General features: G+C 36.4%; 1 pseudogene; it reads left to right on the top strand.

Annotated features, from left to right (window-relative positions):
• The window catches only part of LOC105718810 (ATP-binding cassette sub-family F member 2-like), a 44437-nt pseudogene extending 17298 nt beyond the window's left edge, over positions 1 to 27139 (top strand).
• Positions 27140 to 27341: the final 202 nt, after the last annotated feature.

Below are 27341 nucleotides of genomic sequence, written 5' to 3'. Positions count from 1 at the left end.
ATTTCTGTATTGTTACTGATTAAAATTTGCATGCGTGTTAGCAAGAATTTTGTCTTATTTTTAATTCTTCTGTTTATTAGCAGTAAAGAAGAAAAATTTGCTTTGGGGACTTAGTTTTATCTCCAGTGGTTTTTGACATCTCATACCATTCATTTTAGAAAATACTTGGAATAGTTATTTACTATAATACACTACTTATGAAAATATACTAAAATATGGTTGAAAAATAATCTCCATTTGTTTTGTTTGTCTATCTGTATGTCGGCAGGCTATATAAATATTGCATAAATATTAATAAATGCCTGTTCAAAATAATGTTTTCATGGCCTGCAGATGCATGCCTTTAAAATGCTTCTATTATAAGATAATTGCCTAGAATATGAAAAGATACCATTTATTTGGTTCCAAGTGTCCAGGAAATATTACAAAGCTTCACACAGACTTAACACCTCTGTTAAGCCTTTGGCATATTTGCTGAGCAACCATTTATTTATTCTCATGTATGGTGAGGTTAAAGAGACCCAATCTCAGACATAACACATAGGATGCACTACCCCAACAAAAAACTAATTTATGATAAGTTTTAAAAGTACATATTTTAAAGAAATATTCTTAGTATTTTCTGGGGATTTGGTGCCTCTTTCTAAGTACTAAATTTTAGTTTAGCACTAGATACTAAAATACAAATTTCTAAGGATTCTTCTTTTTTTTGATCTGCTTAGAAGTTCCCTTGGAAGAACCACTGCACTCCTACAACAGTGTAACTGCATGACAAATCATTAAAGTCCTTGGTGTGGCTTTGCATAATTAATAGCATATAGAGAGGTTATACTTCCCACCATCAGCACTCTCCAATCCTTGACAACCAATGGCTGACACAGAGGTCTCAAAGCCTGACTACCTTGGCTCAAAGAGACAGGATTCTGGTATGACCTTTATGTTCCAGAACTCCCAATAGGGTTAGGCTGAGGCTAGACATCAATAAAAACTACACTTTTGCTTAGGTTCTTCCTCTACCTGTCCTTTGCTTGCCATTCTGCAGGCTTCTCCTGAGAACACTCCCTGAATGAATCCTTGGCCCAGAAATACAGTTCTCAGGCTGTGCTTCTAGGCAATTGCACATAAGACAGCATTGATTTCACTCCTTCGGTCCTAGAGCCCTTATTTAACATATGTCTATTACAGACGTTGTGCATTCATATACAAAACTGAGTAGGAAATAATTCCTCTTCAGACAGTCAAAGCCTAGTGAGAACGCATGCCAGGTCATGACATGATGTAACATGTTATGATAGAAGAAAGTTGTGTGTTAGATAGAAGAAAGAACAAGAAGAAGTCTAGCAAGAGGTGGGGGCTGGAGGCTTCAAAAAGGTGACAACTGAGCTGCATATTGATTAGTAGAAGCTTGTTAGGCAGTAAGAATGGAAAGGCAGAAGAAATTATTTTTTTCCAAGACACAAAAGCATAATGATTTTGAGAAACCGTAGTAAGTGAGTGCAATGTATTTTGAAAGTGCATATGGAAGAGCAATGGAAGATGAGATTGATGTCAAACACTACAGTGGCATGAGCTTATTTGAAATTTAAAAATATATTAAAACATTACTCTAGAGAAAGAGGAGGTGCAGTGAATAAAAGGATGAGGGACAATGAGTAATCTGATAACACAAGAAGTGGCAGAGATAATTCTTTGAGGATGTGGGAAATGAGCGATAGATTCAAGAGATTTTGTAATGTTTTCTTTATTTCATCTAAAAAAAACAAAATGGGATACATGTGCAGAATGTGCAGTGTTGTTACATAGGTATATGTGTGCCATGGTGATTTGCTGCACCTATTGGCCCATCCTCTAAGTTCCTTCCCCTCACCCCACGACTCCCAACAGGCCCTGGTGTTTGGTGTTATCCTCTCTGTATCCATGAGTTCTCAACGTTCAACTCCTACTTATGAGTAAGAACATGTGGTGTTTGGTTTTTGTTCTTACATTAGTTTACTGAGGATGAGAGCTTCCAGCTTCATCCACGTCCCTGCAAAGGACATGATCTCAGTCCTTTTTATGGTTGCATAGTATCCCATGGTGTATATGTACCACATTTTCTTTATCCAGTCTATCAGTTATGGGCATTTGGGTTGGTTCCCTGTCTTTGTTATTGTAAATACTGCTGTAATAAATGTAAGTGTGCATGTCTTTATAGTAGAATGATTTATATTCTTTTGGGTATATACCCAGTAATGGGATTGCTGGGTCTAATGGTATTTCTAATTCTAGATCCTTGAGGAATCACCACACTGTCTTCCACAATGGTTGAACTAATTTACACTCCCACCAACAGTGTAAAAGTGTTCTTATTTCTTCACAGCCTTGCCAGCATCTTCTGTTTCCTGACTTTTTAATAAGCACCATTCTAACTCGTGTGAGATGGTATCTCATTGTGGTTTTGATTTGCATTTCTCTGATGATCAGCGAGGTTGAGCTTTTTTTATATGTTTTTTGGCAGCATAAATGTCTTCTTCTGAGAAGTGTCTGTTTATATCCTTTGCCCACTTTTTGATGGGGATTTTTTTTTCTTGTAAATATGTTTGAGTTCCTTGTAAATTCTGGATACTAGACTTTTGTCAGATGGGTAGACTGCAAAAATTTTCTCCCTTTCTGTAGGTTTCTTGTTCACTCTGATGATAGTTTCTTTTGCTGTGCAGAAGCTCTTTAGTTGAATTAATCCAATTTGTCTATTTTGGCTTTTGTTACGACTGCCTTTGGTGTTTTTGTCATGATGTCTTTGCCCATGTCTATGTCCTGAATGGTATTGCTTAGGTTTTCTTCTAGGGTTTCTATGTTTTTGGATTCTACATTTAAGTCTTTAATTCATCTTGAGTTAATTTTTGTATAAGGTGTAAGGAAGGTGTCCAGTGTCAGTTTTGTGCATATAGCTAGCCAGTTTTCCCAGCACCATTTACTGAATAGGAGATTCTTTCCCCATTGCTTTTGTTAGGTTTGTCAAAGATCAGATTGTTGTAAACCAGTGGTGTTATTTCTGAGGTCTCTGTTCTGCTTCATTGGTCTATATGTCTGTTTTGGAACTAGTACCATGTTGTTTTGGTAACTGTAGCCTTGCAGTATAGTTTGAAGTCAGGTAGTGTGAAACCTCCAGCTTTGTTGTTTTTGCTTAGGATTGTCTCGCCTATATGGGGTATTCTTTGATTCTGTATGAAATTTTTAACAGTTTTTTCTAATTCTGTGAAGAATGCCAATGGTAGTTTGAAGGGAATGGCATGGAATCTATAAGTTACTTTGGGTAGTATGGCCATTTTCACAATATTGATTCTTTTTACCCATGAGGTTGAAATGCTTTTCTATTTGTTTGTGTCCTCTCTTATTTCCTTGAGCAGTGGTTTGCAGTTCCTTTTGAAATGGTCCTTCACTTCTTTTGTTAGCTGTATTCTGAGGTATTTTATTCTCTTAGTAATTGTGAATGGGAGTTCATTCATGATTTGACTCTCTGCTTGCCTATTGTTGGTGTAAAGAAATTGTTGTGATTTTTGCACATTGATTTTATATCCTGAGACTTTGCCTAATTTGCTTATAAGTTCAAGGAGTTTTTGGGCTGAGATGATGGGGTTTTCTAAACATAAAATCCTGTCATCTGTAAACAGAGATAATTTGACTTTCTCTCTTCTATTTGAATACCCTCTATTTCTTTCTGTTGCCTTGATTGCCCTGGCCAGAACTTCTTTACTATGTTGAATAGGAGTGGTGAGAGGAGGCATCCTTGTCTTGTACTGGTTTTCAAAAGGAATGCTTCCAGGTTTTGCCTATTCAATATGATATTGGCTATTAGTTTTTCATAAATAGCTCTTATTATTCTGATATATGTTTCATCAATACCTAGTTTATTGAGTTTTTTTAACACGAAGGGATGTTGAATTTTATCAAAGGCCTTTTCTGCATCTACTGAGATAGTCATGTGATTTTTGTCTTTGGTTTCATTTATGCGACGGATTATGTTTATTAATTTGCATATGTTGAACCAGACTTGTACCCCAAGAATGAAGCCAACTTGATCACAGTGGATAAGTTTTTTGATATGCCGCTGGATTTGGTTTGCCATTATTTTATTGAAGATTTTCACATCGATGTTCATCAGGGATATTGGCCTGAAGTTTTTTTGTTGTGTCTCTCTAGGTTTTGGTATCAGGATGCTGCTGGCTTCATAAAATGAGTTATGGAGGATTCCCACCTTTTCATTTGTTTGGAATATTTTTAAAAGGAATGATACCAGCTCCTCTTTTTATTTTTTAACATCTGAATTCTACCAGAGATTCAAGAGATTTAAAATTTGATGATTTATTAAATAAATGGAATGAGTGACAGAAAGAGTCAAGGATGAATTCTAAGGATCTGTCTTCAACAACTGGGTATCTGATGATTCCAGGAATGATACAGGGAACATGTCTTGATTCTATAACCAAATATTTTTTATTTATATTGTCTTATAAATTTGCAATGCTTCTTTAGTAGGCAAATTCACTAGTAGCTTGCAGATTCAGAAGGAAAGATCTGTTGATTGTTACCTTTGGAAAATCTTTACTAATATCTTCTTTTCAAGTTGACAGATTTGATCCCTACTTCCCTATTCCCTTTATTCAACTCAATATCTCTTTGTCAGTCGAAAATTTTATAAACCCTATTCTCTGGAAAACCTTGTCCCTCTATTTATTTTTAAATGGATTAGGCAGTTCTTAAACACTACAAATTGTGTTTTTGTTTCCTTTGCCAATATTGCTCTGTTTGGAAGCCTATTTGTAAAAAAAAATTATTTCATAGCTTTCAACATACTGTTAGTTCAAATGGTTTTAACTGAAGATGCTAAAGTAGTGGTTTCAACTAGAATTTTCCCAGGGTTTCTTCAACTGCATGTAATAGAAGATTCATGTGTGTATTTCTGTGAAGTTTATGTGATACTTACACTCTTACGAGCAACTGAAACTGAGGTCACACAAAAATCCCAAGCGGATGCCTATAGTAGAATCCTGTGTTGAAACATCACAGACATAGAAAACAAGCAGAATCTCATGTGAGAAATCTTAGAACAGATGCCTTAAATTGCAGGTATTTATATGAAAGTGAACTGTTCTTAAATGGGCAACTCCATGTAGCCAATATGATTTAACACAAACATCTGAGATTCTCTTTTGAGACGAGGTCTTGCTCTGTCATCCCAGCTGGAGTGCAGTGGCACAATCATAGCTTACTTCAGCTTTAACCTCCTGGGCTCAAGGAACCTCCCACCTCAGTCTCCAAAGTCACTGAGACTACAAGCACTCACTGACACATCTGGCTATTTAAAAGAAAAAATTGTATGGACAGGGTCTCACATTGTTGTCCCAGCCAGTCTCGAACTCCTGACCTCTAATGATCCTCCTGCCTTGGCCTCCCAAAACCCTGGGATTACAGGCGAGAGCCCAGCCTCCTGAGATTCTTTATTTAATGGTGGCTAATCATTCTCCCAAGGAACACTAGAGATTTGTTAGCCTTTAAATAAAATGTGAAGCTAAACTGAAAGCGAAATAAGAATATGATCACTTTTGACAGAATAAATGATGAGAACTCTTGACTCCAGATTATTTTTGAGGAGGGCAGTTTATTTTTAGAATACATCTTTGATTATTAACTATAAATTTCCATTAAGCCTAGAAGATTCCCCAAATGGTCAAATGATTGCAAGCCGAAATTATTTACTTATTTATAATATTTTTACTTCTAATATGTTCTGAATTTAAGATATATCTATTTAACATAATGATATTCATTTTCTGTTCATATTCCTGAACTAAATAGAAATATTAGAAATATTTCTGAAAACAAATATCAGTCTGATTTTGATTCCTTACTTTGTTTTCTCTTAGCACATTATAAACAATAAGTCTATGAATACGTAGTTATTAAGTATGTGCTATGTTTAAGATATTGTGTAATAATTACATCTTGGGAGGTAAAGTGCAATTTCCTGAGATGTAATATAAAACTTAAAAAAATGATGACATTCTGGTACTTTAATTTAAGCTTTCTATGTATGCAATTTGGTATGGGTCAATACAATCCTAGTAGATTTTAATATTTTACTAATTAGTAGAACAAAATAATTCTCTCTAGAAATAATTCCATCTCAGTATTGTTTGATGACAAAACTCAACCTGAGGTCTACAAAGATATTTAGAATACATGATTTGGAAACTACAGTAAGTCAATGGTTATTGGCTTGAAAATGAACTATAATGCAGACAACAACAAAAGCGTTCAAATATTGTTTGACTTGGTGAATTTTGTTACTATGTGATATTGGTATTTAGTGAGGAACTGGTTTACCATAGGAAATTATTTTTAAGCCAAAACACAAAGTAAATCAATATTTTTGCTGCTATGATATTTTACAAAGGGCATTTCTACTTCACCACAATCAATTTTGCCAACCTGCTAATGCCTTTGCCCCTGATCCGAGAACCTTTTGCTTGAACTTGGTGTCCCAAATAAGATAAATACGGTCATAAATGTGGTTTGTGGAGGGCAGAGGGACAGCCAGCCTGAGCTTAACCAACCAGTGCTAAGTGTAATATTATGGTGTAGAAGAGGAAAGAGGAAATGTGCCAACTCAGAGATGAAAGAATTTCCCCACAAAGAATTCGAAATTATTGAGTTGGCTTCTAATATACGGGATAATATTCTAAACTGGAAAGTAATTTGTTTGAAAGTATTTCCCCCAATGGTGAAAACCCATGAAAATAACCCCTATGTATTATAATATATAAAGTGGAAGTTGATATCCTGTATCTCTAGTAATATTTTCCTTACATGAGGAAAGTCTCTGGAGTCTTGATAATTAAAACTACCTCATAATACTGACAAAGTGGATGTAGGTTGAGATTTTCCACCACATAAGTACTGGCTAAGTTTTATTGCCTGGAAAAATGCACTTTCTTTAGTTTTTTTTACTCTGTGCCAGTTCTAACATTTATTTTTATTTTATACAAGTTTTGATTTTTTTCTCATATAATTAAATTCAGATTTTTTATTGATTGGAGTTGATTGCTCGGAAATTTTTGTCTTCGAAATGATTCCTGCAAATAACCTCTGACTGGTCTTGCTTTTGCATTGAAGAGAAGGTGGAGTTTAGATGGAGATGAAAGAAAAGCAGGATGTATTGCTGACAAAGTCACTTTCATCATGGTCTTCCCACACTTAAAAATTAAGTATATCTTAAAGCTTATCTCAAAAAATACTAACTGATTCATTTGTCACTACAGCTTTTTCATCAACAAACAACTTCACTTCTTTATTTCTCTCTTGCTGTTTGTAATCTATTTCCCTACCAGTACTTATCTAAACATGTTTTTTCCCTTTGAAACTCTTCACATGATTTTCCTCCTGCCTAAACAGCCTTGCCTTCTGCTTTCTGCCGGTTCAAATCTTACATGTTCTTTCAGCCTTGCTGAAGCAGATCTCCTAGATAAAGCTTCACAGACAAATCCTGGCCAAGAAAGCTCTTTGTGTGTTTGCATTATTTTAAATGCCTGTGTTTATATATATGTGATTATCTATCATCTATCTAGCTATCATCTATCTATCTATCTATCTATCTATCTATCTATCTATCTATCTATCATGTATCATCTGTTTTTCTTTTCTTTTTTTTTTTTTTTTGAGACAAAGTTTTGCTCTTGTCACCCAGGTCGGAGTGCAATGGTGTAATCTCGGCTCACTATAACCTCCGCCTCCTGGGTTCAAGCCATTCTCTTGCCTCAGCATCCCGAGGAGCTGTGATTACAGGCACCCGCCATCACCCTCAGCTAATTCTTGTATTTTCAGTAGAGTTGGGGTTTTGCCATGTTAGCCAGGCTGGTTTTGAACTCCTGACCTCAGGTGATCTGCCCGCCTCTGCCTAGCAAAGTACTGGGATTACAGGCGTGAGCCATGGCACCTGGCCTATCATCTGTCTACCTGTATCTATCTTGCTTAGGGATAAACGCCTAGACTTTGGAGTCTCACTGCCTGGGTCACAGTCTCACAATTTTGTTTCTTGAGATGTGTAAGTCTAGGCTGCAATACCAATAAGTAGTAGAGGGAAAAGTTATGCATACATTTAGGTTGGTGGAGATGGGTTATTTCGTTTCTTAGATTACTCCCACACTTTTATTTCAATATTTTGCTAGGGAAAGTCTTCATAGAAATAATGTTTGTGCTGGCTGAGCTTTGAAGTTCATTTGGATACCTGAAGAAAAGAAGAGTGTTCTAAGCAGAAAAATAGCATGAGAAACGTTACAGAAGCGAGAAAGAATGAGGTGTGTTTACACAAACAATAGCAGATTAATTGAATATAATCTACAAAATAGAAAGCCATTTAGGCTGCTGGTACCTAATCGCTCTGCTATTTAAGTGTGCTCTCTTTCTTAAATGCTTTGGCTATATAAAATAATAAAAACGTAGCTGAGTTAATATGTATAGCACAATACATTTCACCACAACTATTTAGAGAAATGTGAATGAATGTATCATTTTGGCTCAAAGAACCTATGTTCTGTGTCTTCTTGTTCAGTATATTAAATTCCTTCTCTGTTTAACAGATATTTGCAGTACATCGAGTTTTGTATTTAATACATCATTTGTATGTATTTTAAGCTTACTATAAGAATCATTATGTGTTCAACAGAAGCAAAAATAATCTTTTTTTTCCAACATTTGTCATAAATGCTGAACAGAGATCATAAATTAATCTGCCATCCATGTTCTAAAAAGTTTTACTGTTAGCAGATGATGAGGCACCTGTCAAAACATGTGATCGGCAGGTGAAATTCTACCATACATCCTAATGCTCTTTTGCTTCAGGTTAATATCTTGCTTCTAACTTAATTGAGTCCAGAACTGATCTGAGAGTATTGATGTAGCATTGATCCAAGATAGTCCTCATTATTTATCATTCTTTCACTTAACAAATCCTTATTGAGTACCCACTATGTGTGACAGGCATTTATGTAAACACTTGTGATCCATTGGTGTACCAAACAGAGAAGTAAACCTGATTTTGTGGAACTTAACGTTCTTGTGGTTACGCATATAACCATGCATATAACAAAGAATATATTTTAATGATTGTAAGCTTGAGCTCAAAAATGGAATAGGATTGGGGTCAAAGTTCAGCTCTAGCTTTAGTTAGCTTGGGTTTTCTCCCTATGCTTCAGTTTCCTCATCTATAAGTTAGGGATAATGATAGTATCATCATCTTAGGCCTGTTGTGGGAATTAATGTGAGCTAATGCTTTTGAAGAGAATGATATGAATAATACTCTAGAACTTATTAAATGCAGTTTATGTCACTTAAAGTGTTAGAGTATTATTCATGTTATCTCCTTAAAAAGAGCATTTTATTAAAATAAAAATACATAGGGAAGCTCCATTGGATGTGCCAACCATACAGGTACCTTTGGCACTAGTAACATTTTACGAAGGATAATCCTTTTCTCTTGTGAATCTGCAAAACTGGAAATGTAGCTTGTTGCTGATTACAGTTCTTTTCTCTTGTGAATCTGCCAAATTGGAAACCTAGCTTGTTGCTGATTATAGTTCTGAAAAGCAGTTTTTACTTCCCAGAGTCTTAGCTGCTCTCTGATTATAAAAGAGTAAATGTTACATGACTTTTTAAATATACAGGATATTACTCAGTAAATGACTACTTCAACATACCAAATGGTATTTTACTGGTCTGAAAGACCTTTCCAAAGTATCTAATACGTATCTACAGAAGTTAGATGTCTGACTAATACCGAAAAACATGCCAAACACCACATGTTGAACAATGAGAACACATGGACACAGGGAGGAGACCATCACAAACCAGGACCTGTTGGAGGGTGGGGGAGTTAGGGGAGGGATAGCAGGGGGTGGGGGGATTGGGGAGGGCTAACATTAGGAGAAATACCTAATGCAGATGAGGGGGCGATGGATGCAGCAAATCACCATGGCATGTGTTTACCTATGTAATAAGCCTGCACGATCTGCACATGTACCCCAGAACTTAAAGAATAATTAAAAAAAAAAAAAAAGGTACTCTGTCACTCACTCTTCTTATGTTTCATTTCTATTTTCAATTAGGTGGCTTATAAATCAAAGGTTAACACTTATGTAAACAGCTGTTCATCTGAATTTATGGCAGTTAATGGGCTTGATTCACTTATTTATTCCCTTATGCTTCCTTTTTTCTTTTTTTTTGAGTTAGCATTTGCTCTGTTGCCCAGGCTGGAGTGCAGTGACACAATCATGGCTCACTGCAGCCTCGACCTTCCCAGCTCAAGCAATCCTGCTGCCTCAGCCTCCTGAATAGCTGGGACTGCAGGCATATGCCACCACACCCTGCTAAGTTTCCTTTTTTAAACATTTTGTAGAGAATGAGTCTCGCCACATTGCCCAGGCTGGTCTTGAATTCCTTGCCTCAAGCAATCCTCCTGCCTGGGCCTCCCAAAGTGCTGGGATTACGGGCATGAGCCATCTCATCCAACCTCATTTATTCTTTTACACATTAATTTGCTCATTTATTCTTTATGTTTTAAAAATGATACTGTACTAAAATATATAAAAGAAGTAGAAGACTGGCTGAGGAGTTGATTTGGGGAGAGATGTAATGAACAGAAAACCTTGAAAATAAAGCTGCAATGTCGGCACAATGCAACAAAGCAAATGATTTATGGTGATCGGGGAAGTCTTCCTGGAGTCAAGTTGAAAGAAATGAATGCTGTGCATTGGCAAGGAACCAGTCAGGTATTAAACGCAGGATGCATATTTAATCTTTTATGCTGGGATGTTTTATAGGAAGGCTATTTTCTATTCTTTTTGAACGACACCCCCATTGTTTAGGTAAGTAGAATTAAAGTGCAAATAGCCAAAACAAAGCTTGTTCTGGAAGCACTCTCTCTTATGTTTTGAAGACGGTGGCAAATTTTATTTGTACATTTAAATTTGCTTGACTTTTTCCCCCTTACCAATAGGAAAATATGTCAGGACTAAAACACATTCACTATAGACTAAAAACCACTTTAGCAAGGATGCACAATTTCCCCCCAACCCATGTGGCCTTGAAAATGAGCCTGCCAGGGAAGAAACTGGGCTGTTTAAAAGTGTCTCTGATTCCTGGGTGGCTTGCGGTTAGTGTTATTGTTTTTAAGAACCGATTTTGGCTTCTGTGGTACATTGACCTGTACATGGAATCTCCAAGTAAACGTTTTCCACTCTGTGGGACACTGGGTCAAAGACAACGTCTTCACTCCTTTTCCAGTAACAGTTTTACATCTTTGCATTCACATGATGATTGAAAGCCCTTCTTTTTTTTTTTTTTTAGGGCAAACCTTCTTTCTTCAAACAAATATTCCACAATTTGGGAAACTTACTTTTAAGGCTAAAGTTCATCCCAAAACAGGGTGAGACAACCCTCTCTGTGGTTAACTTTGAGGATGTAAAAGGCTTGCTTTCCACTTTCATTTCAATTTCCTACCAGGAGCTGGTATTTGAGAATTAGCCCTTAACATTTTGGTTAAGCATGTTTCTCCAGAGGGCCACTACTAACATCCACTGATGCTAACCATTAGCAGTTTGAACATGGATTAGTTTATTGGATTATCTAGAAAGGCTGTAGAGGGGTGAGCACTGATGCATACACGTTTATAGGGGACAGGGCAAGGACAAATTAGGACTGTGGTATATCGTCCAGTTGGATGTCGGAAAAATAGCAGGGTGGTATTTATTGGAGGTAGCCGAATGGAAACCTTACAACGGGGGAGAAGACTGCAAATGAGAAACAGAGGATGGTGAGAGATGAGAACCACCGAAACAAACTGTTCATGTAACAAACGTGTCCGCTTTCTCTGATTAAAGTAAGGCCCTGACTGGGGTTTCTGTGCTTAGAGTGAGGCTCTATTCTCACTCTAATGTCTGATTTATCCAGACGTGCAGACTAAGAGAGAGCTACATCAGGGATTCTGAGAATTAAGATGTGGCATTAGGACTACATTGTGCAAAGCTGGAGTAATCTAAATGGTTCAAGACCTTAATATTCTCATAAACAAAAATATGGAACACGTTTTAGAGTTTCAGAAAGGTTGGCTGTTCTTTGAAGCGTGAGTCCTTCATGTGCAGCCTGGGCCTGTGGTGGACATGAAGGGCTCCCTCGCGCTGTTCTTCCGAACGTAATATGCTAGACCCATATGACAGTCCAGAAACGTGGTCTCATGTGCGCTTTGCCTTGTATGCCCAGCTTTTCCGTTGTTCCAACACCTCCCACATGTGTGCCTCCACTGATGTTCCTCATCTCTCCTTAGCCCTGTCCTCATTGCTCACTCCACCGGTGTAATTTCTGGGTGAAGAGAATTGTAGCCACTTCGGCTTCCTGTCTTTGGGGTTTTGAATTAAGCCTTATTCTTGGGCTGGCCATGACTACCTTAATTCCTCACTCTGCAAACTCCTTCATCTTCCTGACTAGATGTAGATTTTTCTTTCTTACCAGGTGGCACTATGATGTACCCAGTTGCTCAAGCTATGTATACATGACGCTTCCTTTAATTCATTCTCCATCAGTGATTTCTGCTAACTTTGTGATGTGGGTTGGCTGTGCCCTCACCCAAATCTCATCTTGAATTGTAAGCCCCATAATCCCAGGTGTCATGGGGGGACCCAGTGGGAAGTGATTGGATCATCGGGGTGGTTTCCCTCATGCTGTTCTCATGGTAGTGAGTGAGTTTTCATGAGATCTAACGGTTTTCTAAGCATTTGGCATTACCCCTGCTCACGTTCACTCTCTCCTGCCACCTTGTGAAGAAGGTGTCTGCTTCTGCTTTGCCTTCTACCATGACTGTAAGTTTCCTGAGGCCTCCCAACCATGCAGAACTGTGTCAATTAAACCCCTTTTCTTTGTAAATTACCCTGTCTCTGGTGGGGCTTTTTTTTTTTTTTTTTTTTTTAGCAGAACAAAGTAATACACTTTGCATCTGAAGTTATTCTTTTTTCTCCATCTTTACTGTTACCACCAGAGACAAGACCACCGCCATCTTTTACCAAGACTATAGCATATCTCTTCATAGGTCTACCCACTTCTGCTTTTGCTGTTCCACAATCTCTTTCTCACTTCATCCCATGACTGACCTTCCCAAATGTAAATTGGGCTCATAACATTCCCTAAAGACTTTCAATGTCTTCCTGTTCAACTTAAAATAAAATCAGCCTTTTAGTAAAGTTGACAAGGCCTGATGGGACCTTGCTCTGCTTCTGTTTTTACACCTTCATTTTATATTGTTCTCTTCCTTGCTCCTCATTTACTATACTTCAGCATAATGAACTTCTTTCAGCCCCTCGATTGCATCAAGCTCTTCTGCATTTTAGAACATCGGACTAAAATCACATTTGTTTTGTTTTGTCCACGACTAGATCTTTCTGTTTGTCAGTCTTTTAACTTTGGTGTTATTTTAACCTTCAGGTTTTTTGTTTGTCGCGTGTACTCTAACATTTAATTAACTTAATTATTTTTCTGTTTACACATTTGTTTTCTCTCTTGTATCTCTGTGTGTGTTTTGAGGTCATAGTCTCATCAGTCTTTCTCATTCTAAGGTATTAAGATTGTTGTATGCTCTCTGACACACAGTAACTGCTTAATAAATGTTCAATATGCAAATAGTCATGGGCAAGGCTTGTTTCCAAAACTTCTGATGAAGACCACATCCCTGGTTACTTTAGGACTGCTCCTCCAAACATACCCTGATTCTACATGACTATCCAACTGTAGATTAAGTTGGCACACAAATGAATTAGGTTCAGACTCCTCAGAAACTGTTGGATTTCTAATCATTTCCCTCTAAATTCACTGCTAAACAGGTTTTTTTTTTTTTTTTTGCCCTGAATTTAAAGAATTATTGTTGCCGGCATCTTAGGTATTGAAATACATTAGTTAGCAAACATAAAATGATGAACACAACTAATTTTATAATTTCCCAAGCAAGTCATGCATGCCTTGAGAACTTTTGAGATTTTACTTAAAAGACAGCTTTCCTAGTCATGCACATCATTCTGTTTTCCCACCTTACATCTCCGTCTAGAAGAGCTAACTGCAAAAAATTCATAGGTGTAATTGCATAGAAACATCAGAATAAGCTATTTATTTGGAGAAAAAAACTAAATATCTGACTACAGTTATTAGCTCCAAAGTATATCTGACCCAATGGCATTTAATAGCATGTATCTCACGACTGTATTGTATAAAGGCTTGACTCCAATTCAGGAGTTTAAACTTTGCTCGCTGTACATTTGCTTTTCAGTAATGTTAATTAGCTAATTTGTGAGACATGAGCTATAATTAGCATGGTGCTTTGATATTTTATTTCTAACAACAGGAAGATGATTACCTTCAAAAATAATAAAAGATTTAAATCTAAGTAAGGATCTAAATTACAGCCGTTGAGTTGTGGAGAAAAGTGAATTCAGTTAATCCCCATTTGCATGTGCCAATTAGTTAAGTATTAATCAATTTCCTATATAAATGGAAATGAGAATACCAGCATTCTTTGGTAAGATAATGTTTCTCATTAACACAAACACAACCTCCTGGCATTTCATAAAAAAAAAAAAATCACAAAACAAAAACTTCCACTTTTCATTTTTCTTCTTCAAAATATCTATTGATTTATTTTCTGTTGTTATAGAATCTGTGCATCTTAACACATTTTTAGAAGTCTTTTCAGAATTTCTCTTCGAATTTAAAAATAAAAAATAGCGAAATTGAGCAGAACTTAGAGTATGCGTTATTTTTCTTTATTTGAAAAGTTTTACATGTAAAACTCAATTTCATATTTTAAGATATAGGAAAGCAAAGTAAGAAGCAGCTGAAAAATTTCAGATGAGCTATGCTTCAGTGTATCTATGTATCTGTGATAGAGACAGGAGATACCCAGGGGTCCCGGGTGAAACCCCGCCTTGAAGCCTGAAACAGCCCAAAGGCTGAAAAACTGGACTGCAAGTCCCGGGATGAAGCTCGCCCTTTTCGGACTGATTATCTCTGAATAATGCTCATCTGTGCACTGGGAGGACAGGGTGGAGCCTCGGGAAGTTCAGGGCGTTTGCAGAGGGGAGGAGCCCGGCCCCTTCCGTTCCTAGGTAATGACCTGGGATTCAATCTGTGAGGTGGGAGTCCTCAGCAAAGCGAGAGAGTCCGTCTTTCCTCCTTTCCTTTCACCTAATAAACCCTGCCCTACCCACCCTACAATGAATGTGTCCACGTGCTTAAGTTTCCTGGTCATGTGACGGAAATCTATTTTTTTCTACATCTATTTATCTATCAACTTTCATCTCTATCTATAACCAAATGTGTAGTATGCACCTGTGTATATGTTTAAAATACAGTTCATATATATTAAAACAAATATTGCCATTGATACATCAATTAGGGGACCCACATTTTTTGGCATTTGAAAAATCAAAGACATAGAACTTTCAATGTCAATAGGAAATAAATGAACAATTTTTAAAAAGTGCTTTTACCAAACTTTTAGCTTTGTTGCTTAATTTTGTATGATTTAGGGCTGACATAGACATGGAATTCACAGAAGCATGAACATGTCAACATTCTCTGTCTTTTAGAGTTGATCTTCTGGGGTAATATTTGCTCCATGGCAGCCTAGCACTTCATCATCATATTGACATCCCCCCAAAATTCAATTACAAATTATTACTGCAAGAAGTGAGAAACTAAAATAAAACGAGGTTGGATCTTCGGAATACAGTTAATGTGGGAAATATGGTAATATGATGAATAGACTAGTGGTTTCTTTTTTCTATTACCTTATTAAAAAGTTTAATTTTAGGTGCTGCTATCAGTTGGCCAATAAAACCTCAAATTACACTTTCTTGATTATTAGATTTTTTTCTCCACCACTTAAAAAAGGCAATATTAATTAGTGTGATTATTTCCAAAATCTTAACTAGTTCACAAACTTATGAAGATAATGTAAACTTAAACTATATTAGTTTTAAAGTTTTTCCCTGCTTTTACTTATTTAATACAACAAACAAACCAAAACCACCTACGACTTAAGACTTAAAAATAATTAAAGTAATAAAAGTGGAATGCTTCTCTGCCCACTCCTATTCTTAAAATCTCAACCCCCAGAGGTAACTATCATTAATATTTTGTGCCTATATTTGAAATTTTTTCTTACTGTTATTTAAAAGTATCCACATATATACAAATATAATACATTTTTCAAAAATGGTATTGTGTTGATAATTATGGTTGTACCATAATTTATTCAACTATTTTCTTATTGATATATAGTTTTTCTTTTTTTCATTAGAAAGGATGCTTTAGTAACATCCGACGACAAACATTTGTGCCCTAGTGGGCTACTTTCCTTTTGTTTGTTTGCTTTTTGTTTATATCATTAAACAGAATGTTTGGATTTATTTCAGTTCAAGAAAGTCTGTGAGAGCGTCCATTTCCGTGCACCTTTTTCATCACTGATTTTTAGTGTTCTCTTAAGTTTTGTCAATCTTACGGTAATGTTATTTTACATGTCTTTAAATACTAATGAGGCAGAACATCTTTCAGATGTTTCCATATTGTCCATTTGCATTTCCTTTCCTTTAAGCCCCTGTTTATTTCAGTGTTATGAACGTATACAAGACTTGTAATATCAGTAACTCTGTGGTCAATATAAAGCCCCAAATTCAGAATAAGGTTTTAATCTTGATGGTTTTCCTAATCTTGTGATAAAATACTGAAATTATCTTAATACTTCTTTTATTCCTCTCTGCTTTCAAGATCTGAACTCTTCCTTTATTTGGCTAGGATATGGAACCAATTGAAACTATAAAAGAAAATATTTGAAAAACTTTGCATCTAAATTGATAAGAGGTGCTAATGACCTAAATGCCTCTTTTAGAGTTTATTCAGTTGACCTTTGAGTTAATGGTTCACTCAAAACTCAAAAGCTAGGACTATTTTATGTTTAAACAAGCAGGTAATCACACAAATTGTAATTTACTCTTGAAAATGTTCTGATTGTGGCTGTATAGTTGGAGGCCAATCTACACACACATACATACGCACGCACGCACACACACACACCCTATGTGACTGTATATGTGTGTGTTATGTATGTGTCTGCATTTATATCTATATCTAGTTAATTTTTTTTCCTAAAATACATGTCTGTGATTTCAGAAGATCTTTTTGGATTTTGATAAATAAAAATATTTGATAAAGCTTAAACAGTAATAATTTCTAATTGGCATTATTTTAAGAATCTATAAAATATTTGATAGCATTTTAGAAAGTCGTCAGTAAAAAATTCTGCCTAGGAAATAAGTTAGACTTCTTAGTTACCATCTTTTTAAATGATTTTTAAAAAACATATCTAGTAGCTGATTTTTTTTCTAAAACATGATTAATGAAAAATCAAAAATTCATGAACAAATTGTTTTAATTCACAGGACATTTTATTTATGAAAATGTTATAATTTAAAAATATTAGCAAAATTAATTCTATAATAGCTCTTTGAGAATAGCAAAGGTTAGTAGGGATGTATGGGGTAGCCAGCAATGGCTATATATTCTGTGTGCCACAGTTGAAAGGTGGCTTCGATTCTATTGCAATATTGTTAACTTGCACTGCTTACTTCACATCATATACAGACAACTCACTGCTCTAGTCATTTAGGTATTTACTTAGGTTTCAGTATTTAGACTTTCAAAGTCTTTCATTGTCTTAAGTCACTTTATCTAATTCCTCCATCTCAGGAATGGTAATTCTACCACCTTCCTGACATCACAGTGACATGATTAATTCGTTAATGTTTGTAAAGTGCTTTGAGAATGTAAAGCGCTAAATAAGTGTTAAGTACTTTTGAGTATCATAATCAATCAACATAATGTTTTATAGTTCAAAATCTCTTGCTACTTCAAATACAGTAATTTAGTTAATGTGAGAGTTCTTATGAAATTGAAACTTTGTAACAAAATTAACAGAAATTTTATAAATTGTAAATATGTAGCAGGGATCAGAGAGTTATACTAATTTATCTATTTACTGTTTTAGTTTATATCCAGTATTAATTTTCATCTTTAACCAAAAACAAGAAATATTTCTTATTTTAACTTTCCACATTAATGTTATATATTGTGAATACTCATACAATAATCTATCATGGATCTCCATAGCTGTCCTGAATTGTGAATACAGTATCCAATTTCCAAAAGTATTGCAGCTGTCTTTCAAAGAATATCTTAGGACTGGAGTTATAATGAATCTTTATAAAATCTAATAAATGGGTTTGCATTAATAAAAATAAGTGGCAGAAATTTTGTAATATAGATTTTAGGTACTATGTGACAATTTTTATATCTAGTAGAGGTAATCTAAGAACAATTGAAGGAGGCTTGATGACATAATCCAGATATAATGACTCTAAGCCCAGTTGTACAGAATAATGAAGGTAAAAAACACAAATTCTTTTTCATTTCTTTAAATTCCAGAGGACATTCATATTCTTTGTGCAGAAGTGACACATTAAATCAAGTTTATTCATCCATATGTAATGTAGAAATGAGGGAATGATAAATAGAAAATAGTTTCTTTTTATTAAAATAGCAAATATTCTTTAAAAATACCACAAATTTACAAGAAAAAAACAACCCCATCAAAAAGTGGGCAAAGGATATGAACAGACACTTTTCAAAAGAAGACATTTATGCAGCCAACAAACATATGACAAAAAGCTCATCATCACTGGTCATCAGAAAAATGCAAATCAAAACCACATTGAGATACCATCTCATGCCAGTTAGAATGGTGATCATTAAAAAACCTGGAGATAACAGATTCTGGAGAGGAAGTGGAGAAATAGGAAAGCTTTTACACTGTTGGTGGGAGTGCAAATTAGTTCATTGTGGAAGATAGTGTGACGATTCCTCAAGGACCTAGAAATAGAAATTCCATTTGACCCAGCAATCCCATTACTGGGTATATACCCAAAGGATTATAAATCATTCTATTATAAAGATACATGCACATATATGTTCATTGCAGCACTGTTTATGATAGCAAAGACTTGGAACCAACCCAAATGCCCATCAATGATAGACTGGATAAAGAAAATGTGGCACATATACACCATGGAATACTATGCAGCCATAAAAAAGGATGAGTTCGTGTCCTTTGCAGGGACATGGATGAAGCTAGAAACCGTCATTCTCAGCAAACTGACAAAAGAACAGAAAACCAAACACTGCATGTTTTCACTCATAAGTGGGTGTTGAACAATAAGAACACATGGACACAGGGAGGGGAACATCACACACCCCGATCTAGGGGAGAAGAGCAGTGGGTCAGGGGATTGGGGAGGAATAACATTAGGAGAAATACCTAATGTAGATGATGGGGGTTGGATGCAGCAAACCACCACGGCATGTGTATACCTATGTAACAAACCTGCACGATCTGCACATGTACCCCAGAACTTAAAGTATCATAATAATAAAAAAATAAAAATATTAAACAGATAATGTAAATACATAAAAAATACTTTGCAGTCTTTGTTATAGCATATAATTTCACTTTCTTAGGGGAATGTTTAAAGCATATAATGGACAGAATGAAAGAGCAAACAGAGTTTATGTATCCTAGACAGCCTTTGTAGATCTAAGGAAATTTTTTCTCTGTGTTGACATCAATTTTTTCATGAGAATAATCTGGGAATGGCAAGGGACTTAATTAGGTAACTGACTTTGCAAAAACAAACCACGTTAAAAAAACTACAGATACCAGAATCCTCACTCATTCTGGGAATTTATTTTTCTGAGTTCCTTAAGATCCTGTAGAGTAATCTTATAGATGAGAACAGTGAGTTTCAACATATTCCTCTAATTTTGCTGGGGCACATCACTAAGCCGGTGGGCTGCTCATTCAAGTGTTCTTGCCCTGGTCATGTTGCCACTGTCTTTGTGGGTGAGGGATTAAGCGTAGGTTTCAGAATTAGGCAGACTTGGCCTGGGGCCAACTTCTGTTTTTGCCACATTCTATTTGTATGACTTCGAGCACATCACTTATCTGCATTTCAGTTTTAGTTCCTTGTACAATGGAAAAGTAAAGTCTGCTTTTCTGGGTTGCTGTAAAGATTACAGATAAACTACCATAAATACACAGTGAAGAGGCTGTTATACAGTCTGGAGCTCAATAATTGAGGGTTAAATAATTAGCTGGCAGTCCTTTTACACATATTTATCTCAATTAGAAAATGGTGATTATTACCATACTGTATCTTATTAATTATATTAGCATAGTAACTTACACTAAACAACTCTCTACATTTATTCATTTAATTTCACGACAGTACTAGGCTGGTGCTTTATTTCTATTTTACAAATGGGAAAACTGATAGAGAGAAAGATTAATGGTTGTGTGTAACACAATCAAGACTCAAGAAAATTAAGTATCCAACCCAAGGCCACAAAGCTTGTGCCTAGAGACCTGGGCCTCTGTCAAGTTGGCTTGTCTTCCCTTTTGCACGTTATGCTACAGCTGTCTGCCAAGATGACTTATTAATTTTACCCTTTAGCAGTGATCCTAAGTATAAGCAAGAGAAATCCCCCTGAAAGTGAAGAGTATAAAAGAAACGAGGGCAGACAAAGAAGAAAGAAATAGATAAGAGTAGAAAAGTTAAAAATGTGGTACATAGAGGTCCTAAATAACCAATGCAATTGACACATTCTTTTACATTAATTTCAAGATTAAAAAAACCCACAAACACTATTTTGTTACTCTGGTGTAAAATTAATTCCAAAAGAATCAATTTTTTTCTTAGTGTGCTATCAGTTAGACAAGATCAGTTTACACAATATCTTCTCTTTGCCACCAACTTTCCTGACCAAAATAAACTCAGTGTAGTATCTGTAACTGATACAGCACTCATTTGTCACCAGCGAATGAGCGTGATGTCCTCCACTGTGGCAGTGGCTTTATCCATGGCTCCTTGGGGAACCAGAGTATATCACTTCCAGTGCTTGGTGAGCTCATAAAGCTATTTCTAAAGTGTAACACAATCGTTAATAGGTTAAATATTTATAACCATATTTAATAGCTGTGTATCATTGGTATAACAGAAAACACATATAGAAAGAGAGTGTTTCTCTTTCAAAGGCAAAACTGATTTCCTGGTCTTTAAATGTACTTCAGAGGGAAATTAGATTAACATCTACATAAAACTCAGGAAAGAGGTGTTCTACGATTTGTGCAACATATCCTTATAGCATTATTACTTATGTGAACACTACATATTTTTTGGGAGTTTTACTTTTCTTACCATCCTGTGCCTCTCTGTGAAGTTAGTTCATGTGGCATTAGTTTATCTGATTCACATCCTAAAGTTAACCCATATAAAACTGAACACCTGACCGCACCCTTCCAAAACTGCTCCACCTAAAATCATCCCTTCCTAGTTGATGGTTCCGTTGCTTTTGTTGCTCGGGTACTAACCTTGGAGTCATTCACCCTTCACTTCTGTCTTTCTCTTTTCTCTCTCTGAATGTTATTAGAAACATGTTCATCAACATAAAATATCTTACAGTTTCAGAAAGTTCACAGATACCTTGAAGCCTCGAAACTTTACGTAATTTAGCTTAAGAATCTCTGTCAAATGCCTCTTCCAAGTTTATCATCACAATGCACTTTAAAGTTTTTATTGTAAAATAACATAAAATTAAATATTATTTTCTAATAAATAAATGATACTTTAATAGTTGGCTCTTTTAATCAATAGAAATAGTACCTTAATTGGCACTTCTCATTTTTTTTCCAAGTATTGGTAATAAGAAAGCCTTGTATGGAAAATTAGTCATGAAGGCACTTAAGAATCAGTCAAGGGACTACGGAGCTAAGACTAAGACACTTAAGATCAGTCAAGGGACTACTTAACCAATTCCAGAGAACTTGGCTATTCACAGTACGACCAAAGGATAGGGCTTCTGTAGCTCACCGTGTTTTAAAGCTAATTTACAACTGCAATATGAAAATAGTGTCACTACCAGGTATGCAAGGAAAAGATGTGAGAAATTAAAAAATTCTCAATCGGAATCTTATTCTTTAGTAAGTTAATCAACAGCAACCAAGTACATTTTTATTATACAATTAGAAATTGCACTATTATCATATAAACTTTGTTGAGTCTGAAAAACCCTTACTTGAGATTCTTAGTTCTTGACCTCAGAAATATGACAGTCTATTTGCTGCTTATCATTGTAAGTTTTAAGCAATAATAAATGACCTGGTTTTTTTTGGTCATGTCTCTTTTCCATTTCTTTCACAATATTATTTTTAATGAATTATTTAATTCATTTAAGGTTTTAATTTTTAAGCATTTATAAGTGAGCAAGTCAGCTTTTAAATCAATGCCCCCAAATTTAAAACAATAACAATTACAGCATTTTGATGAAATGTTGACTATCAACCCTCTGAGAAAGCAGAGGTAAATCTTACTTCCTATGAACAGAACAAATTGAATTTAGACTCTTCTAAATGTATTTATGTGTTCTTATAGCAAAGTTGGGAAGTTCTAAAGAAATTTTAGTAACAATTAGCGTAATTTTGGATTATAACTTAACATACTTGGAATTCTAATTTTTAGAATGGTTTATGATTTAAGAGATCAAATATTTAATTTACTTATTTGTTTATTGCTGAGATAGATTCTTGCTTTCTTGCCCAGGCTGGGGTGTAGCACACAATCACGGCTCACTGCAGCCTCAGCCTCCTTAGTTCAAGTGCTCCCAGGACCTCAGCCTCCCAAGTAGCTGGGACCACAGGCATGTGCCAATACCTTTTAAAAAGTCTTATTAAGTTGGGAATATCAAAGAAGCTAAAAACATATGTGTCCATGGAATTATTTAAAAAAATAAGTAGCAAAGTCAGAATTTGAGAAGTTATTAAATAAATACAATAATATCATTTTATTGTTAAAATGAAAGAAATGTTCTTATTTACTGAAACTAACATTATTGCAAGTTTCTATCACATTATAGTAAACTTTTAGAGTTAGAGGTTATTTTAGAGTTTATAACTTCATTATAAATTAAGTACAACAAATATTTTGGAATTTTCAATATTGGGATAAAAATTCAAAAATATTTTTCATCAACTGTGTCAGGGACCATGAAAGTATAAGATAAATATATGATACCATTTTATTGTGATCATTATCATACAACAAACAGCAAGAGAAATAAACATTTTGCTACTGCTCTCTTCTCTCACACCACTGGCAGTCATAACTAATTGAAAATTACATATGTATGCTAAAACCTGGGAGTGGTTTAATAATTGGAATACATTCCTTAAAATTGTCACTTTCACTTGATCTGAATTGGCTAATAGGTGAAACTTACCATTCTGTATCCATAGTACAGCATATGTATCATAGCTTATGATCTTGTCTGCCTAAGAATTATATTCTTTTTTGTTGGAAAGATTTGAACAGTGTATTGTACAACATTTTCTCAGGGATTGGCCAATGCACTGCTGCTAAACATTTCAGCTTTCTCCTTAAACTGGTCCCTGTCTCTTGAACAAATATAATAACACATCTTTCATAATTATAGGGAGTATGTGGTATAATATACCTAACGACTTGCAGGAAGCCTAATAAATTATCACCGATTATAAAATTCTGAGTATAAGAAGTAGTAAGTTTAGAAAATAACATCAAATAACATTATTTTAAAAAATTAAGGGGTTAAGGGCATATTTAGATATACCTTTGGTACCCAATATAGCAGCCTGCCTATGATAATAAAGATATATATTTTTCGTTATTATTATTGATGTAATGTAAAAGTCTCCTCTAAAGATCAATATAATGTTTGAAAAAAAGAATCCAGAATAAAAGCATGCATACATTTGGGGTAATCTTCTTTGCTTTCCTTAACTTGGAGCATAAAAGCCTTTTAGTAACAGATGTAAAATTCTTAAAATAGACTGCATTATCTTCAACCATATTATCTATTCCCATATGTCATACAATGACACAGTTTGCACCAGAATACTAGGAAATGTACAAAAGGAGTCAGTAGGTGGTATTGTTTCTTCATGTTTTTTGGGAGAGATGCCAAATTTGACTCTGCTCTTTAATGTAACATAACAAAAGAAATAAAGATATATTTCAGTTTTTAAAAGCATCATAAGTTAGGATATACTCTGTTAAGTTGTCTCTGATTTCAAATACCATATAAAAATGTGAAAGCTCAGATGTTACATTCCTACTAATATTCATTCATCATTAAACAGTTTTTCTAGATCTTAATTGTTCTAGATTATAGCAATGAAAACAAAAGCAAAACACATTTCTTGCTGTGGTAGGCAGCATCTAAAATAGTCCCCAGTGATCTCTGCCTTTTGGTGTTCACATCCTTGAATAATACCCTCCCCCGAGTGTTTGCTGACTCTAATGATTCACTTCTAATAAGTGTAATACAGCAAAAGTAGTGCAATGCCATTCCAAGATGAGGTTATGAAAAGACTTCCTTGCTCAAGCTTTCTCTTGCTCTCTTTCTCTCGAGGAGTCCTCACTCTGAAGAAAACAACTTATCTGCCATGTTGTGAGTTGCCTATGGAGAGACGCATACGTCAAGTAACTGGTATCTCTGATCAACATCCAGTGAGAACCCGGTGCATGCCGATGGCTATCTAAGGGAACCTGGAAGTGTATCTTCTGAGCCTTCCCAACTAGACATATGAGCAAGCTTGGAAGTGGATTCTTCCCCATTTGAGCCTGGGGTTGACTACTGTCTCTGCTAATACCTTGATGGCAAGATACCCTGAGTCAATGGCATCCAGCTAATCTGAAACCTGACTTGACCCACAGAAACTGAGATAATAAATGTTTATTGTTTTAAGCTGCCACATTTTGAGGGTAATTTGATTCATAGCCATAAATAATGAATACACTTGCCCTCATTGTTTATATTTAAATATTTACACTAGACCTAAGGAGGACACATTGTGGAGTACAGTGGATACAAGAGGAAATGTGAACAGTATAGCAGTTCCTCAAAATATGAAACATGGAATTAAACATGGAATTAAAATATGATACAAGAATTCCACTTCTGGGTATATATACCTAAAATATATATACCTATATATTCCACTTCTGGGTATATGTACCTAAAAGAATAAAAAATCTGGGACTCAGAGGCTGAGTGATGAGGCCCAGCTCCCTGAAAGAACAGTAACCTACCCCTGTGGGTCATGATCATGGCCTCCAACCTGGTCAGGAAGAGGCAGCCAGAAAGAAGGAGGCTGCCAAAGCTGGACAGCGGCCCAGAAAAGGACATGAAGAAAACGGAGATATTGTCACAGAACCACAGGTGGCAGAGAAGAAAATGAGGCGCATGGCAGAGACCACAGAAGTGGATTTGCTGACCAAGGACTTTGAGATGAAAAAAGTTGCTGCTTGAGCTGTCGCTGGCATCCTGGCCTCTCACCCCAACAGTACTGATGTTCACATTATCAACCTGTCATTCACCTTTCACGGTCAAGAGCTGCTCATTAACACCAAACTACCAAACTAGAATTAAACTGAGGCTGTCGTTACGGCCTCATTGGCTTAAATGGAATTGGAAAGTCCATGCTGCTGTCTGCTATTGGGAAGCGTGAAGTGTCCATCCCTGAGCACGTGGACATTTACCATCTGAGCCGAGAGATGCCTCCTAGTGACAAGACACCCTTGCAGTGTCTGATGGACTCTGACACAGAGCGGGCCATGCTGGAGAGGAAAACAGAGCGGCTGGTTCGTGAGGATGCAGTGTGAGAAGCTCATGGAACTCTACGAGCATCTGGAGGAGCTGGATGCCGATGAGACAGAGATGAGGGCCTCAAGGGTCTTGCACAAACTGGGTTTCATACCTGCCATGCAGCACAAGAAACTAAAATACTTCAGTGGGGGCTGGAGGATGAGGGTTGCCCTTGCCAGAGCCCTCTTTATTTGGCCCTTCATGCTGCTCCTCGATGAGTTCACTTCTAAAAACTTTTAAGTGCATCTTGGTCCTCGTCTCCCATTCACAGGATTTTCTGAATGGTGTCTGTCCAAACATAATTCACATGCACAGAAATTGAAGTATTATATGGGTAATTATGATCAGTACGTGAAGAGGTGGCTAGAGCTGGTGGAGAACCAGATGAAGGTTTCACTGGGAGCAAGACCAGACTGGATACATGAAGAACTACATTGAGAAGTTTGGTCATCACAGTGACAAGCTGCCCTGGCAGGCCCACAGCAAGGAGAAGATGCTACAGAAAATGATGGCATCGGGACTGACAGGGAGGGTTGCGAGCGACAACCTCATTTGTCATTTTATTTCCCACCATGTGGCAAGATCCCTCCACCCTTCATCATGGTGCAAAATGTGAGCTTTAAGTATACAAAAGATGGGCCTTGCATCTACAATAATCTAGAATTTGGAATTGACCTTGACACACAAGTGGCTCTGGTAGGGTCCAATGGAGAAGGAAAGTCAACTCTTCTGGAGCTGCTAACCGGAGAACTACTACCCGCAGATGGCAGGATCTGAAAACACTCGCATGTCAAGATAGGGCGTTACGATCAGCATTTACAAGAGCAGCTGGACTTAGATCTCTTGCCTTTGGAGCACATGAAGTGCTATCCAGAGATCAAGGAGAAGGAAGAATAAGGAAGATCATCGGGCGATATGGTCTCATTGGGAAACAACAGGTGAGCCCTATCCAGAACTTGTCAGACGAGCAGAAGTGCTGAGTGTGTCTGGCCTGGCTGGCCTGGAAGAACCCCACATGCTCTTCTTGGATGAGCCCACCAATCATCTGGATATTAAGACCATCGATGCCCTGGCAGATGCCATCAATGAGTTTGAGAGTGGTATGATGCTGGTCAGCCATGACTTCAGACTCATTCAGCAGGTTGCACAGGAAATTTTGGTCTGTAAGAAGCAGACAATTACCAAGTGGCTTGGAGAAATTCTGGCTTACAAGGAGCACCTCAAGTCCAAGCTGGTGGATGAGGAGCCCCAGCTCACCAAGAAAACCCACAACGTGTGAGCCCTCTACCTGGGCTTGGGTCAGGAGTTCCATCTGGGAACTAACAGCAGCTACCCTGGCCAGCTGCTCAAGAGAGGACCCTGGGGCTACACTCCTGCATTGCTGCAATACCTAGCCTCTCTCCTGACCTTCAGCCTGCCTTAGCTGCACACTCTTATCTACAGCTGGACAGTATGTGTACGTTTCCTGTCCTCCTTCCAGT

Source organism: Aotus nancymaae, unplaced genomic scaffold, assembly GCF_030222135.1.
Source record: "Aotus nancymaae isolate 86718 unplaced genomic scaffold, 86718_ANA_hifiasm-v0.15.2.pri h1tg000022l_1, whole genome shotgun sequence".
NCBI classification, from domain to species: domain Eukaryota; kingdom Metazoa; phylum Chordata; class Mammalia; order Primates; family Aotidae; genus Aotus; species Aotus nancymaae.
Note: the sequence above shows the minus strand (reverse complement) of the source record. Positions and strands in the feature narration are given on the sequence as shown.